The sequence below is a fragment of the Ranitomeya imitator genome, chromosome 7 (genome assembly GCF_032444005.1).
Source record: "Ranitomeya imitator isolate aRanImi1 chromosome 7, aRanImi1.pri, whole genome shotgun sequence".
Classification (NCBI taxonomy): domain Eukaryota; kingdom Metazoa; phylum Chordata; class Amphibia; order Anura; family Dendrobatidae; genus Ranitomeya; species Ranitomeya imitator.
Genome location: NC_091288.1, coordinates 210,857,036 through 210,872,949, shown reverse-complemented (window position 1 = coordinate 210,872,949; position 15,914 = coordinate 210,857,036). Strand labels below are relative to the sequence as shown.

At 45.7% G+C, this 15,914-nt stretch overlaps 1 protein-coding gene across 2 annotated transcripts in view; it reads left to right on the top strand.

Annotated features, from left to right (window-relative positions):
* The window catches only part of RAI1 (retinoic acid induced 1), a 114,030-nt gene that overhangs the window by 43,976 nt on the left and 54,140 nt on the right, over positions 1 to 15,914 (top strand). The window contains exon 1 of one of the 2 annotated variants that reach the window (XM_069734692.1): positions 7,357 to 7,896. The exons of the other annotated variant lie outside the window; for it this stretch is intronic. The gene's annotated coding sequence lies outside the window, so the exon portion shown is untranslated. Of the gene's footprint in view, positions 1 to 7,356; positions 7,897 to 15,914 lie in introns of those variants that run through there. 2 annotated transcript variants of the gene reach the window in all.

Sequence of the window (15,914 nt, the reverse complement as noted above, 5' to 3'; positions counted from 1 at the left end):
GTTTGTTTATCTATACTAAAAAAGGTAGCAAGTTTACCTTGCAGTCCTATGTAAAACAGAAAACATGTTGACACTGAATTAAGATACCTTTTAGGTTTACCTGCAGTCCTATGTAAAATCCATAACAATTACAGTATGGTTATCAGTGGTAAAATTACAGAGGGCAACACATCTTCATGGTACAAGAATGTGCTAAGGTGATGTAGTAGGTTTATGTGCAGTCCTATGCAAAAAAAATCCATTATTTACAATTATTTAGCTATTCCTAATCTTAAATTGCAGTCCCATGTAAACGCGACAAATTATCTGTTAGGAGAAAATTAGTATGTGGATAGTCAATTTGGAGTCCTGTGTAAGAAAAAACCCACACACGGCATAAACATTTAGCCGCAGTCCTATGTAAACCATAACATACAGCATCATCATTTACCTGCAGTCCTATATAAAACTGCATGTCTATTATGCTATCATAATTCGCAAATGTACCTGCAGTCCTATGTAAAATAATGCAATACATAAGTAATGATACTGCCCACAGTCCTAGGTAAAAAAATAAATAAATTGCAAATTGACATATTTAGCTGCAGTCCTATGTACAAGCATGAATAACACCTAAGAATATCACAGTGGTAGACTTACCCGAAGTCCTATGTAAGATAGATAACATATTATGATTTTCATATGAATCATAAATTTTCCTTCAGTCCTATGTAGACTTAGAAATAGCATAATAGTTTAACTAGATCACATGCAGTCCTATGAAAAATACATAAAACAATAACAAAGACAGCTCTGGTTATGTAAAACCTTTACGTGCAGTCCTATGTAAAATAAATGGCTCTTTATGCTCTATCAGTAAATTATGATAATACGCTTGCCTGCAGTCCTATGTAAGTGGACAAATAACACTTTACAATATCTCCATTAGAAGTGGTATGTTTTCTAGCAGTCCTATGTAAGAAAGATAACGCATTGTGCCATCATGAGAAATAACAATTCTACCTGCAGTAGAATGTAAAGCAACAGCCTAACTATATAACCAGTTCCCATGCATTCAACATAATTTAACACATTTTTTGTGCAGTCCTGTGTAAATTAAATATATTCTTATGCTTTTTTCCAGTTAATGGTAAGTAACACGTCTGTCTGCAGTCCTGTGTAAAACCGTACTGGCGAGATAGTAAGCGCAGTTTGAAAGAAAAACGACCCGCAGGTCCTATGTAAAATAATGGCGCAGTTTGGTCACGTGATGGTGTAATCACGTCGCTGGAATAATGACTTCTTCTACCAATATGGCACAGCCCTTTAATGGAGCCATTCTCGTATATCCCTTTAAAGGAGTTGTCCAATCTTTATTCTACCATATGGGTCATCTGCAGATCACTGGGACCAGCAACAGTCAGCTGTAAACTTTTCTGGCAATCTAGAAGTAAGTGTTAAATTATTCCACAGCTCCTCCGCAGGGCAAATGAGGTATTACACAATTCTCAGTGAGATCGCTGGATACTTAGGGTCATCGGGTCCTCCAGAAGAAGAAAGTTGTTCTCTACTATTAGCTGGGAGTAGGTGTTCTGTTTCGTCACAGCTCCCCCAGAGGGGAAATGAGGTATTACACCTGAAATTACTGGGCTCTTCATAAAATGAGAACAGACTGGGATACATTGTAGCAAACCCTCAGCTGCTGGGTGTGCCGAGAGTGACCGCTCCGGAGTATCTGTGTAATAACCTTGAGTTTTAATTGCATCGCCCCCCAATTACAGCCGCGCTGCCTGCTCCCCGCATGTTATAGATGTCGTGCAGGGGCCACGCGGCCCCCTCAGCCGTGTCTCTGGTGGCCTTCTGCAGAAGGCCGGCTCTGTCATCGAGAGTCATGTGCGGGAAGGGACAAGGCTACATCTGTTGTGCAGACAGATCTGGCACACGGCGCTTTCCTCCACCACCCAGAGAATGGAAATCAATTGTGCGGCCTGAGGCGGCGCTGAAAGCATCGTGGGGGGCACCGAACCGAAATATTCACCCCCCACCCGCTATTATTCACCATCAGTCGCCTGGCATTGGATGCACTTATATTGTACATCACTCTGCAGTCTTCCTGCTCAGTAAGTGAGATCCTCCGAGAATTTCCCCAGAGGGTCATGAAGCTGGAGCGTAATAGGGACAGCAGACAGAGCGGTACCGCGGTGTAAGGAGGCGCTTACCGGAGGCACTTACCGGGCGCACGTCGTGTCGCATCAAGAGGCTCATCATCAGACCCTTCTTCATGATGCCCGAAACATATCCAGGTTTTACTACTAAGTAACTTACCACTTCAACTGAATTTCCCCTTTAAAACCACATTAAAGGGGGTGTCCATGTATGAATGCAGTTTTGACCCCGAGGTACATCCTTATACTCCAGAGCTGCGCTCACTATTCTGCTGGTGCAGTCACTGGCTACATACATTACATTACTGATCCTGAGTTACATCCTGTATTAAACTCCAGAGCTGCACTCCCTATTCTGCTGGTGCAGTCACTGTGTACATATATTACTGATCCTGAGTTACCTCCTGTGTTATACTCCAGAGCTGCACTCGCTATTCTGCTGGTGCAGTCACTGTGTACATACATTACATTACTGATCCTGAGTTACATCCTGTATTATACTCCAGAGCTGCACTCCTTATTCTGCTGGTGCAGTCACTGTGTACATACATTACATTACTGATCCTGAGTTACCTTCTGTATTATACCCCAGAGCTGCACTCACTATTCTGCTGGTGCAGTCACTGTGTACATTCATTACATTACATCCTGTATTATACCCCAGAGCTGCACTCACTATTCTGCTGGTGCAGTCACTGTGTACATACATTACATCCTGTATTATACCCCAGAGCTGCACTCACTATTCTGCTGGTGCAGTCACTGTGTACATACATTACATTACATCCTGTATTATACCCCCGAGCTGCACTCACTATTCTGCTGGTGCAGTCACTGTGTACATACATTACATTACATCCTGTATTATACCCCCGAGCTGCACTCACTATTCTGCTGGTGCAGTCACTGTGTACATACATTACATTACTGATCCTGAGTTACATCCTGTATTATACCCCAGAGCTGCACTCACTATTCTGCTGGTGCAGTCACTGTGAACATACATTACATTACTGATCCTGAGTTACATCCTGCATTATACTCCATAGCTGCACTCACTATTCTGCTGGTGCAGTCACTGTGTACATACATTACATTACCGATCCTGAGTTACATCCTGTATTATACCCCAGAGCTGCACTCACTATTCTGCTGGTGCAGTCACTGTGAACATACATTACATTACTGATCCTGAGTTACATCCTGCATTATACTCCATAGCTGCACTCACTATTCTGCTGGTGCAGTCACTGTGTACATACATTATATTACTGATCCTGAGTTACATCCTGTATTATACTCCAGAGCTGCACTCACTATTCTGCTGGTGCAGTCACTGTGTACATACATTACTGATCCTGAGTTACATCCTGTATTATACTCCAGAGCTGCACTCACTATTCTGCTGGTGCAGTCACTGTGTACATACATTACTGATCATGAGTTACATCCTGTATTATACCCCAGAGCTGCACTCACTATTCTGCTGGTGCAGTCACTGTGTACATACATTACATTACTGATCCTGAGTTACATCCTGTATTATACTCCAGAGCTGCACTCACTATTCTGCTGGTGCAGTCACTGTGTACATACATTACATTACATCCTGTATTATACCCCAGAGCTGCACTCACTATTCTGCTGGTGCAGTCACTGTGTACATACATTACATTACATCCTGTATTATACCCCAGAGCTGCACTCACTATTCTGCTGGTGCAGTCACTGTGTACATACATTACATTACATCCTGTATTATACCCCAGAGCTGCACTCACTATTCTGCTGGTGCAGTCACTGTGTACATACATTACATTACATCCTGTATTATACCCCAGAGCTGCACTCACTATTCTGCTGGTGCAGTCACTGTATACATACATTACATTACATCCCGTATTATACCCCAGAGCTGCACTCACTATTCTGCTGGTGCAGACACTGAGCAGATTCACTATAAACTGTTGACTGTTTCCCGCATATATCCCTTATTTAGTTGGCATTGATATTTATTCATGTTCCTTTTTCATGGTGGCCACTATCGGTGTCGGGGAGGTTGTCGGCTCCGCCCCTTTGATGACCTTATAGATTTATCTCCTATATAGTATTCCATTTTCAATTTTTCTATATAAAAACATCTTTAACCCCTCAATTACCAGTTACGGAATACTGTGTCCTTTATGATGAATTGTGTGATTTCAGGTGCTCCTGCCTCCGTAATTTTCCTGATATTGCCGTATATTTCCGCCATACTGCTCCTGTCGGCGGCGTCCCTTTAATTTGCTGCCTAGAATAGCGGTTACATTTGGGTCCATCATCTCGGCTGCTCGTCTAATGATGTGTAGTTTCTAACTGTCCTTGAATCCGCAGCCGCACACTGAGCCATTGAAGTAAAGCAGCCGGCTATAGAACGCGCTGATAAAAAGCGGTGTCATTAAAGCCGAATATATGTACGAGGCGGGAGGGAGAGGGGACAGCCGTATTCTTCGAAGACAATGCTATATACTGCTTCTTGTATACCGAAAACTCCCCAAATATTACATAATCCTCATAAGTGACCGTTGATCCCAATCCTCCTGTTTCATGAACAAAATGCAAGCTCTGCATTGAAGACCTACACATTGCACAATGGAGTAATTACTGATAAATAGCAGAAGGCTTGGATACCGCTACATAATCGTGCAGATATGGGTGCCCTTCAGGATCTGAGGAAAGAGTGGTGACCTAAAAAATCTACTCACCACTGTTAAAATGGCAAATTTTTGTCATGTAAAAAAAAATCCAAGAAGAATAAATTTAGAACTTTTTCCACCTTTAATTTACCGATAATCTGTTGCATTTCACAGTAAAATCCTTGGTCCGTAAACAGCTGACAACACAGCAAAGGGATCTCATTGGTGAAAGTGATCAGTCAGGTAAAAAATTATTCTAAGGCATTAGATCTACAATGGGGCATTGTGAAGACATCTAAAAGTGGACGTCCCTCAAAAATTAATGAAAAGACAAGACGAAAATTGGTCTGGGAGGCTTCCGAGATCGGCAGCAACATTAAAGGAGCTGCAGGATTTTCTGATTTTGCACTAGATGTGACAATAATCTCTTTTATTCTTCACATGTCCAGCTTGTGGGACAAACTGAAAAATATCCAAGAACTTTTTTGTTTTGCTAAAACCTCCATCGAGTCTTCCAAAAGCATGAGGGGAATGTGTTCTGTCTGATGACACAAAGGTGGAACTTTTTGACCAAAATTCCCAAAGATGGAAAGCCAATCACCAGAAGATCACCATCCCCACAGTGAGGCATGGTGGAGGCAGCACTGTGCTTTGGAGATGTGTTTTTTTTTTTTCAGATAGATTTGGGGCTTTAGTCAAGGAGAAGGGAATTATGAGCATTTACAAATATCAGTCAATTATGTAACATTATCTTCGGGCCTCTGCTAAGAATCTGAAGATGAATAAATGTCCTATTTCCGAACAACGACGACCCCCAAATCAACAAAAGAATGGCTTCTTCACAAGAAGTTAGTTTTCGAAAGGCCCTGACCTGGATCCAAGTGACAATCTATGGGTGACCTGAAGAGGGCGCTGTATTAGTTTAAGGGTGTGCAGATTTATGCAACCACATTATTTAACTTCTTTATTTTTATTTTTTCCATTGGAAAAGATGAATGTGCCCAGATTATGGGCTACATTAAAATTAGAAAAAGTTCTGAAATTCTTCTTCTTAGGATTTTTTTTTATAAGACAAAAACCTGGCATTTTATCAGGGGTGTGTAGACTTTTTAAATCCACTGTATACCCGGCATTTAATGACGGGAGGGTTAGGAGGGGGGCTTGAAGCTGCACTAATTCTCAGATTGGATTGAATTTATTTTTAATCACAGCGTTCAGTGTATATCTGTAATAGGAAAGTGCTCGGGGCGTTCACAAAGGATCCTCTGATCTGGAGTCTCTTTGGTGTCTCCTCTAATCACAGAGAGTCGCACCTGGTGACAGAGCCGAGGACTTGTACTTGGCTCTGCTGTCATTTTAATGAGTGGCTGCATTTGGGAATTCTCCCTCCCCACCCCTCCCTGCGGAGTCGACCCCCTTTGACGTGGATCTCCGACATTTCTTAAAGGGACCTCACTCTTGAGTTCACAATTCTTACTGAAATTTTTTTTCCCCCTTAAAAAGAAAGTCCTGTGGATTTCTCCCATTCACCGAATTTGGGAGCGGACCCAGTGGTCACCCCAACAAACTTATATGGGCCCAGAAGAACTAGGTGACAACCTTGTGGGGAGTCTATATAGAAGCCATGAAGGATGCAATTACGTTTTTGGAAAAGCAACCCAAAAATTTGATCAAGGGGCAAATACGCTGATCTGTGGCTCATGTTCTTGCCCTCACCCCGCTAGTCACAGTGCCCCTTGGATATTTCCTAACCTGGCTGCTCTCCTCATGGTCAACCCAAACCTTCCCGTAGGTCATCTTGGAATTTCGCTGCTTCCTTTAATGTAGTCTTTATAAAAAAAAAGGGGTAAAATCACGCTGACCCCCAATCCACAAAATCTGAGAAGTGGTCAAACCAACAGTCATAGAAGGGTAGAGTTGGAAGGGACCTCTTGGGTCATCTGGTCCAAGAGTTGGAAGGGACCTCCTGGGTCATCTGGTCCACAAGTTGGAAGGGACCTCCTGGGTCATCTGGTCCAAGAGTTGGAAGGGACCTCCTGGGTCATCTGGTTCACAAGTTGGAAGGGACCTCCTGGGTCATCTGGTCCAAGAGTTGGAAGGGACCTCCTGGGTCATCTGGTCCAAGAGTTGGAAGGGACCTCCTGGGTCATCTGGTCCAAGAGTTGGAAGGGACCTCCTGGGTCATCTGGTCCAGTCCATGACCAATAATACGACTAACACCTGAATTTTTTTATTTACCAATTTTTGGGGAAAAATTTTAGTTTTTTCTTGGCCATGGGTAAATTGTTGGGTTTGTGGCTAATTTTCTTGGCTTGATCCCACCGGCTCCTTGGATGTTGTCTACCTTGGGTGGTCACCCCCCCGCACCTTCCTATAGGTGACCTTGGAAGAGTTAATGACTGATAGAATTTCGGATGTTTTATTGATGGAGCCGGGGAATAGAATCTGGATGAGAGCACTAGAAGTCGAGCTGGTTCGCCCCCCGCTCGCCCGCCCGCCCGTCCGTCCGCCCGCCGCCCTCTCCTCACTCTTCTTCTGCCTCCTGAGGATAGCTAGCAAAGAGCAGAGCTCTCAGTCTCTCCCTGACCCTTCTGGTTGGCATTTCGGGTTCCTTTGCTTTCTATTCCTGGCACAAGCAGGCGAGCCACACGCTCATCCGCACAAACGCATCACACGAAAGGCGAAGAGGGAGGGGGTACGCCACCTACTCCCCAAACAAAGGCTGCCGTGCCAGCAGCATCTCGGCACATCCAAAGCCCCCCGACCTGATGTCTCAATAGACACTGTCAATGACCCCCTCCTCTCGCCCGAACCTTGCGCTCTCCTCCCCACTATGCCGTCTACTCTCGCACCCCTCCTACTTCTGCCTCTACATTTTCAGGCTGGATGCTACAGCGGCCGTTCCTAATTACCTCTTATCCCCAGTGGTTTGTGAATAATCACCGCTGAGAAGCATTGAAGGATTGCTGCTGAGGAGGATGAAAAATATGAATCGTGCCATTTTTCACATCTAAGGGACATAACCTGGTCACCGCGCTGGAGCGGAGGAGAGAGTAGAAGCTGAGGAGACATCTCAGGTACCTTTTCTGCATTTTGGGGAGGTGGGGGGCTATTTTAGCACTAGGGGAGGTGTGGAAAGGGGGTCGGCTTTCTTCGGAGTTGACTTTGTCAACAATGCGGAGGTTGGCTCGGTGGTCAATGGTTGGGAGAGTAGACCTCATGACTTGGAGGATGACCATGGGCATGACTGTTCTTCTCTTCTTTCTTCTCCTCTTGTGGTTGTGGACCGGTCCTGGAGGTGACACCTGGAACTTCCCGCGTGTCCTTGTTTGTAGACCGTGGGCACTCAATGGTGGCACCACGCACCTACTTCATCCTACGTGATATAGATATATGGGGCTTTCATGTAATTCTGGCAATGACGGATTGACTCGTTATAGTTCAGGGTTTTGATAGTGATTTTTGGTTGTGATTGCCTGGAGTAATTATCCTGAATGCAAGGGCATTAACCCCTTCTGTGATGAGGGTCAATGGAAGCGATTTGATGCCAGCGCTGAACTGGTCTCCATTTATATGGTGGTGGAGGGGCTTGGACAAAAAGGAACCCGATAACGACGTGTCGGATTCACTGCAGTGGTCCCCGACATGGGAGAAAATACCTTATCTACCGTGCCCCTGGCATGTCAGGAGTTACATCTTGCAAACCATTAGGATGGCATCCGTCATGGGGACTTCTCCTGTTAACTCTTACATGGCCAGCGTTGGGGGTGGGGGGATGCTGTCGCTTTTTTATATGCTGTGGTTTTTTTTTATATGCTGTCGCTTTTTTATATGCTGTCGCTTTTTTATGACCTTAGTGATACCATTAAAATAAATTGCACCTGCCCAAATCCCTCATGTCCCTGGATGATATAGGAGCCACTTAACGTGTCATCGGGACATGACATCACTCTCCGTGGTGCGGTCACATAACCTTTTTATTTTTCGGATATAGAACTCATTTTTTTGTACCCTTTTAACCCATTCCCTCCCATCATCAATCTTAGATTTTTAGTTCTTTCTAACTCATTTGTGCGTCGTGTAGTGTAGCTGGCCAGAAATGCGTCTGATTTTGGATCTTGTATTCCACTTTCGCTGTCAGACATCCCAACATCAAATTGACTTGAAGCTTCATACCCCTCCTCCCCCTCTGCAATATAAATATATATTTTGCTCTGATTCCCTCCCCCCCCCCCCCCCCCCAAAAAAAAATGGCTTGTTTATGCTGCAGTGGTGGGGAGTCCTTTACATAGAAGGGGTTAAGTCCCCGTTCGTTCTATTGCATTTATAGGATGGACGTCCATAGCTGTTCACAACCCTTGATCCCGGGGAGATTAGTGTCTCATCTTCCCATTGCTGACACATGAAGGACTAAAGTTTCTATAGATTGTCCATTATCAGCATTCCTCCTGTATCCAACAAGCGATCATGGTGCCAACTATCTGTCCAGATGATGACACATGGGCCATATGCGAGTGCCCCGGGCAGTTTTATGGCAGCTTTAATATTGCATGCACCCTCTCATCCTTGGCACCAAGCTAGACACTGGCATTCAGTGTGCACCTGCTAATTGCACCTTTCCTTGTTTTTCTCTAGCTTTTTTGCCCACGACAGGTAACCTACTGGGATCTCGTGCCTGCCCTAAGCCTATAAAAACATATTATAGAATCGCTTAAATAGCAACTTCCTAAAATAACTTTGCATTTGCTGCTAACAAAAAACAATAGCACAGATGGCTTCAGGGAAAATAATATTCCCAGTTGGTTAGAAAACTGCAAACTGGAAATTGTTCACAGGTTAGAAAATATGAATACCTTTCCAATCTTTTATAGGTTCAACGTTAGGCACTGATTAAAAATATAATATATATGCATAGTGGCCGAAGCTCCGCTATACCTTATTCTGCGATGCATATCCCCTGTATAGAATGTTATGATAACATTCTGTCTGTAGCCACCACTAGGGGGAGCTCCCTGTATACAGAGATACATGATAAGATCCTGTCTGCAGCCACCACTAGGGGGAGCTCCCTGTATACAGAGATACATGATAAGATCCTGTCTGCAGTCACCACTAGGGGGAGCTCCCTGTATACAGAGATACATGATAAGATCCTGTCTGCAGCCACCACTAGGGGGAGCTCCCTGTATACAGAGATACATGATAAGATCCTGTCTGCAGCCACCACTAGGGGGAGCTCCCTGTATACAGAGATACATGATAAGATCCTGTCTGCAGTCACCACTAGGGGGAGCTCCCTGTATACAGAGATACATGATAAGATACTGTCTGCAGCCACCACTAGGGGGAGCTCCCTGTATACAGAGATACATGATAAGAACCTGTCTGCAGCCACCACTAGGGGGAGCTCCCTGTATACAGAGATATATGATAAGATCCTGTCTGCAGCCACCACTAGGGGGTGCTCCCTGTATACAGAGATACATGATAAGATCCTGTCTGCAGCCACCACTAGGGGGAGCTCCCTGTATACAGAGATACATGATAAGATCCTGTCTGCAGCCACCACTAGGGGGAGCTCCCTGTATACAGAGATACATGATAAGATCCTGTCTGCAGCCACCACTAGGGGGAGCTCCCTGTATACAGAGATACATGATAAGATCCTGTCTGCAGCCACCACTAGGGGGAGCTCCCTGTATACAGAGATACATGATAAGAACCTGTCTGCAGCCACCACTAGGGGGAGCTCCCTGTATACAGAGATACATGATAAGATCCTGTCTGCAGTCACCACTAGGGGGAGCTCCCTGTATACAGAGATACACAAGATCCTGTCTGCAGCCACCACTAGAGGGAGCTCCCTGTATATAGAGATACATGATAAGATCCTGTCTGCAGTCACCACTAGGGGGAGCTCCCTGTATACAGAGATACACAAGATCCTGTCTGCAGTCACCACTAGGGGGAGCTCCCTGTATACAGAGATACATGATAAGATCTTGTCTGCAGTCACCACTAGGGGGAGCTCCCTGTATACAGAGATACATGATAAGATCCTGTCTGCAGCCACCACTAGGGGGAGCTCCCTGTATACAGAGATACACAAGATCCTGTCTGCAGCCACCACTAGGGGGAGCTCCCTGTATACAGAGATACATAATAAGATCCTGTCTGCATTCACCACTAGGGGGAGCTCCCTGTATACAGAGATACACAAGATCCTGTCTGCAGTCACCACTAGGGGGAGCTCCCTGTATACAGAGATACATGAGATCCTGTCTGTAGCCACCATTAGGGGAAACTCCTTGCATGCAGAAATGCATAAGATTCTGTCTGTCTTAAGCCTCCACTAGGGGGAGCTCAGAGTATACAGAGATACATAAGATTCTGTCTGCAGCCTCCACTAGGGGGAGCGCTATGTATACAGATTTATTATTGTGTTCTATGCACAAACTGTCTGCATTAAGCTCCCTCTAGTGGTGGCTGCAGATATAGAAAATGGTATCATGTTGACATATCTATGCACAGGATGGAATTATCATTTCAGCATTCCCTTTAGTCAACTGACAAGTATTACAGATTACTACTTCTCATATCACATTTATATAAAGATTTATACAGTCTTAAAGGGGGACTCCAGCTTGGTCTGAAAGCAGATTTGGGTACAGTTACTAGAGTTATTCTGTCTTTGGTTTTTGGCTATTAATAGGAAGCTTCTATTTTTGATGAAACTCTATGGTAACCCATAGTTGACAATTTTAGACAATTGGGGTCGTCTTTTTAAAGCATGACCACGCCCCCTTTTTGCAGGCCACACCCCTATAAATGTGCGTCTGGATAGAAGGGCTGAATCTGATGATGAAAACATTCTGTGCAAGCTCCTGGCCGGGAGGTTTCAGGAGACTTCTATGGTGCCCGGGAGGTTTCTGGAGACTTCTATGGTACCCGGGAGGTTTCGGGAGACTTCTATGGTGCCCGGGAGGTTTCTGGAGACTTCTATGGTGCCCGGGAGGTTTCGGGAGACTTCTATGGTGCCCGGGAGGTTTCGGGAGACTTCTATGGTACCCGGGAAGTTTCGGGAGACTTCTGTGGTGCCCGGGAGGTTTCGGGAGACTTCTATGGTGCCCGGGAGGTTTCGGGAGACTTCTATGGTGCCCGGGAGGTTTCTGGAGACTTCTATGGTCCCTGGGAGGTTTTGAGAGACTTCTATGGTGCCCGGGAGGTTTCGGGAGACTTCTATGGTGCCCGGGAGGTTTTGGGAGACTTCTATGGTGCCCGGGAGGTTTCGGGAGACTTCTATGGTGCCCGGGAGGTTTCTGGAGACTTCTATGGTCCCTGGGAGGTTTTGAGAGACTTCTATGGTGCCCGGGAGGTTTCGGGAGACTTCTATGGTGCCCGGGAGGTTTCTGGAGACTTCTATGGTGCCCGGGAGGTTTCGAGAGACTTCTATGGTGCCCGGGAGGTTTCGGGAGACTTCTATGGTGCCCGGGAGGTTTCGGGAGACTTCTATGGTGCCCGGGAGGTTTCGAGAGACTTCTATGGTGCCCGGGAGGTTTCGGGAGACTTTTATGGTGCTCGGGAGGTTTCGGGAGACTTCTGTGGTGCCCGGGAGGTTTGCCAACTCATCCGGGAGGTCTCCCCTTTTCCTGGGAGCTTCCTGGATGCAAAAAATAAGTGTTAGCCAGGAATAGCTGGGCAGAGGGTTTGATGGGAGAGGACGACTCAAGGTCTTTAGTTTAATGGTAATTTAAAAAATCATTTTTTGGGGGAGGGAAAATCTCTTTAAGAGCAAAACCTAAATGGTGCGTCATGCCAGGCGGATGGAAGACGCTCCGTAGAGCGCTGCCAGCAGCACGTCGGTGTTCAGAAGAGCAGAATCCTTTTTCCTGGCTGCGACTACCTCTGGTGGCGAAGGACATCATCAAAATGATCCACACATTAATTAAAAATTATTAGATCTTGATTGAGCAGCTCATGCATTACCTCCGCACAGAAGAAGATGGCGAGATGGAAAGCTAAAGCCCCCCCCCAAAAAAAAATCTGGAAAAATGTTAAAATAAAGATATAGGGCAAAATTGTGCAAAGATTTCCAAAAATTCAAAATTTAATTTTCAATTTATGTTCCTCTTTTTTTTCTGATTTGACTGCTCTCGGACTATAACTCCTACGAGGACACATTACGAGGCGTCTGGTGGCTCCTCCAGTCCTCCTGGCGGCTTTCCCTGACATTATAACACCGGCGGATGCTTCTTACTGCTGTTCCGGTCATAAAGGCAGAATACTCAGCTCTGCAGAACGTGGCTCCATTAATCCCCAGCCCCTGCACAGAGCCGCAGATCTGCAGCAGAAAAAAAAGCCTTGTTGTCTCGAGAAGGTCAATCCTGCGAGTTTAGAGGGGGCTGGCCGGTGGAGCGGGCAGAGGGGGCCATCAGCTTTTTGTTTTTGCTTTGGATAAATCTGCCCATCTGTGGCATTGACATTTCACACAAGGGGTGCAGATTGGCATCCGATTAATAGTGCTATTATCAGGTCAGGTTTCTCTTACCTCTGGAGCCCAAGCTTAGAGGGGGGCTGGCCAGTGGAGTAGGCAGTAGGGGTCTTCAGTTTTTACTTTGGATAAAAGCTGAGAGACAGTAGCACTGCCCATGTTACCATCAATAGTCTGCCCATCTTACATCTTAGAGGGGTGCGGACTAACACCCGATTGGTAGCACAAGGTATCAGGTCAGGTTTTTCCAACCTCTGGTGCCTGAGCTTAGAGGGGGCTGGCCGGTGGAGCAGGCAGTAGGGGGTCTTCAGCTTTTTGTTTTTGATAGATCTGCCCATTAGTAGTATTGACATTTCACACAAAGGGTGCGGATTGGCATCCGATTAGTAGTGCCAGGTATCAGGTCGGGTTTCTCCAACCTCTGGTGCCCAAATTTAGAGGGGGCTGGCCGGTGGAGCAGGCAGTAGAGGTCTTCAGTTTCTTTTTGCATGGGAGAAAAGCTGAGAGATAGTAGCACTGCCCATGTTACCATCAATAGTATGCCCATCTTACACAAGGGGTGCGGATTGACACCCGATTGGTAGCACAAAGTATCAGGTCAGGTTTTTCCAACCTCTGGTGCCTGAGCTTAGAGAGGGCTGGCCGGTGGAGCAGGCAGTAGGGGGTCTTCAGCTTTTTGTTTTTGCTTTGGATAAATCTGCCCATTAGTAGTATTGACATTTCACACAAGGGGTGCGGATTGGCATCCGATTAGTAGTGCCAGGTATCGGGTCGGGTTTCTCCAACCTCTGGTGCCCAAGTTTAGAGGGGGCTGGCCGGTGGAGCAGGCAGTAGGGGTCTTCAGTTGTTTCCTTTTGCATGGGAGAAAAGCTGAGAGACGGTGGCACTGACCGTGCTACCATCAATAGTCTGCCCATCTGGGGTACTGACGTTTCACACAAGGGGTGTGGATTGACACCCGATTGGTAGCACAAGGTATCGGGTTGGGTTTCTCCAACCTCTCGTGCCCATTTCTACCCCCTGACATCGGCGAGAACTTATAGACTAGTCATGTGCTATCAGTAGTGGACCCATTAGTACTAAAGGCCGTGCCAGGTACCGGACAGGTGGCATCGATGGGCACCAAATTCCACAAGTGTGATTCTACCTGAGGTTTTGGGGTACAAAGAGAATCTGATATCATTACAAAGCCTGTAGGTTGGTGAATCAGGCTGCCCAGGATGAACAGAGCTAATGATCTATGATTCTTAGGAAATACTGGCACAAACAGAAGAGTAGAAAGAAAGTGGGCGCCGTAATGGCTGCCATTAGCGGCGGTCGCCCAGCGTCTGTTACCCATGTAGCAGATCTACATAACTCAGGGGCTGATATTTCCAGGTCATTAATTTGATTTCCAGATCACATCAATAATGGATCGTGCGGCAATAAATCACACAATTATACAATCGTGACCTTTATTTTCTGACATTTATATAATGGCGCTGCCCATGCCATCATCATATTTTATCTGCACCCACACCTAATGCGTAACCTGTCAGGACTGCGCTCTTGGCAAAACATGGGACTGGCTTTATAACAGGGGTGCCGATACACCCGCTCTATGGGGGGCAGCTACTGACCCCTGTCTGGGGGTCCCATGGTGCGCAGACTCCTCACAGAACATAAGTCTATGCCCCCCTTCTATATCATCCCAAAGCCTAGTTATCGGGTCACAATCAGATATGCCATTCAGACTCCCGGGAAAGCGCAGTGACTTCTGATGTGCAAGCTAAGATGGTCGCCACGTTGATTATCACCCAGCTTTTCCAAGAAAAGATACAACTCATCGGCATCAAATCTGCCTAGAATGGTAGCAATATATCTCCTGCTGTTATATCATCGCATAACAAGACAGATTTACCACTCAGGGCTCATGGATAGCTGGGTGATATCCAAAGTGGAAACTGAAATTCTGCCACCCAGCTTTTCTAGGAAAAGATGGAACTTATAGACATCAAAGGAGTCCATATTAGAGACTATAATAGCGACTGTATTGCTTACTATTCAGGACCCAAGGAAAGTTTGGTAGGTTCTAGAAAAGCAGCAGTGATGTCCATGTTGGTTGTCACACAGAATTCTAAGAAAGCTGAGTGAACCCTAGGGAAGCTGCAATGGTTGCCATATATGTTGTCAGGACTCTCCGAAAGCTTTAATGGTGGCTCTTAATTGCCAATCAGGACTCTCGAAAAGCTTTGATGGCTATATCGATCGCCATTCAGGATTCTCAAAAAGCCTTAATGGTGCCTTTATTAATTGCCATTCAGGGCTGTTGGAAAGCTTTAATGGTGGCTTTATTAATTGCCTTTCAGGTCTCTCAAAAAGCTTTGGTGGCTGTGTTGATTGTCATTCAGGACTCTCGAAAAGCTTTGGTGGCTGTGTTGATTGTCATTCAGGACTCTCGAAAAGCTTTGGTGGCTTTATCGATTGCCATTCAGGAAGCTCAAAAAGCTTTGGTGGCTTTATTAATTGCCATTCAGGGCTGTCTGAAAGCTTTAATGGTGGCTCTATTGATTGCCATTCAGGACTCTCAGAAAGCTTTGATGATGCCTATGTTGATTGCCAGTC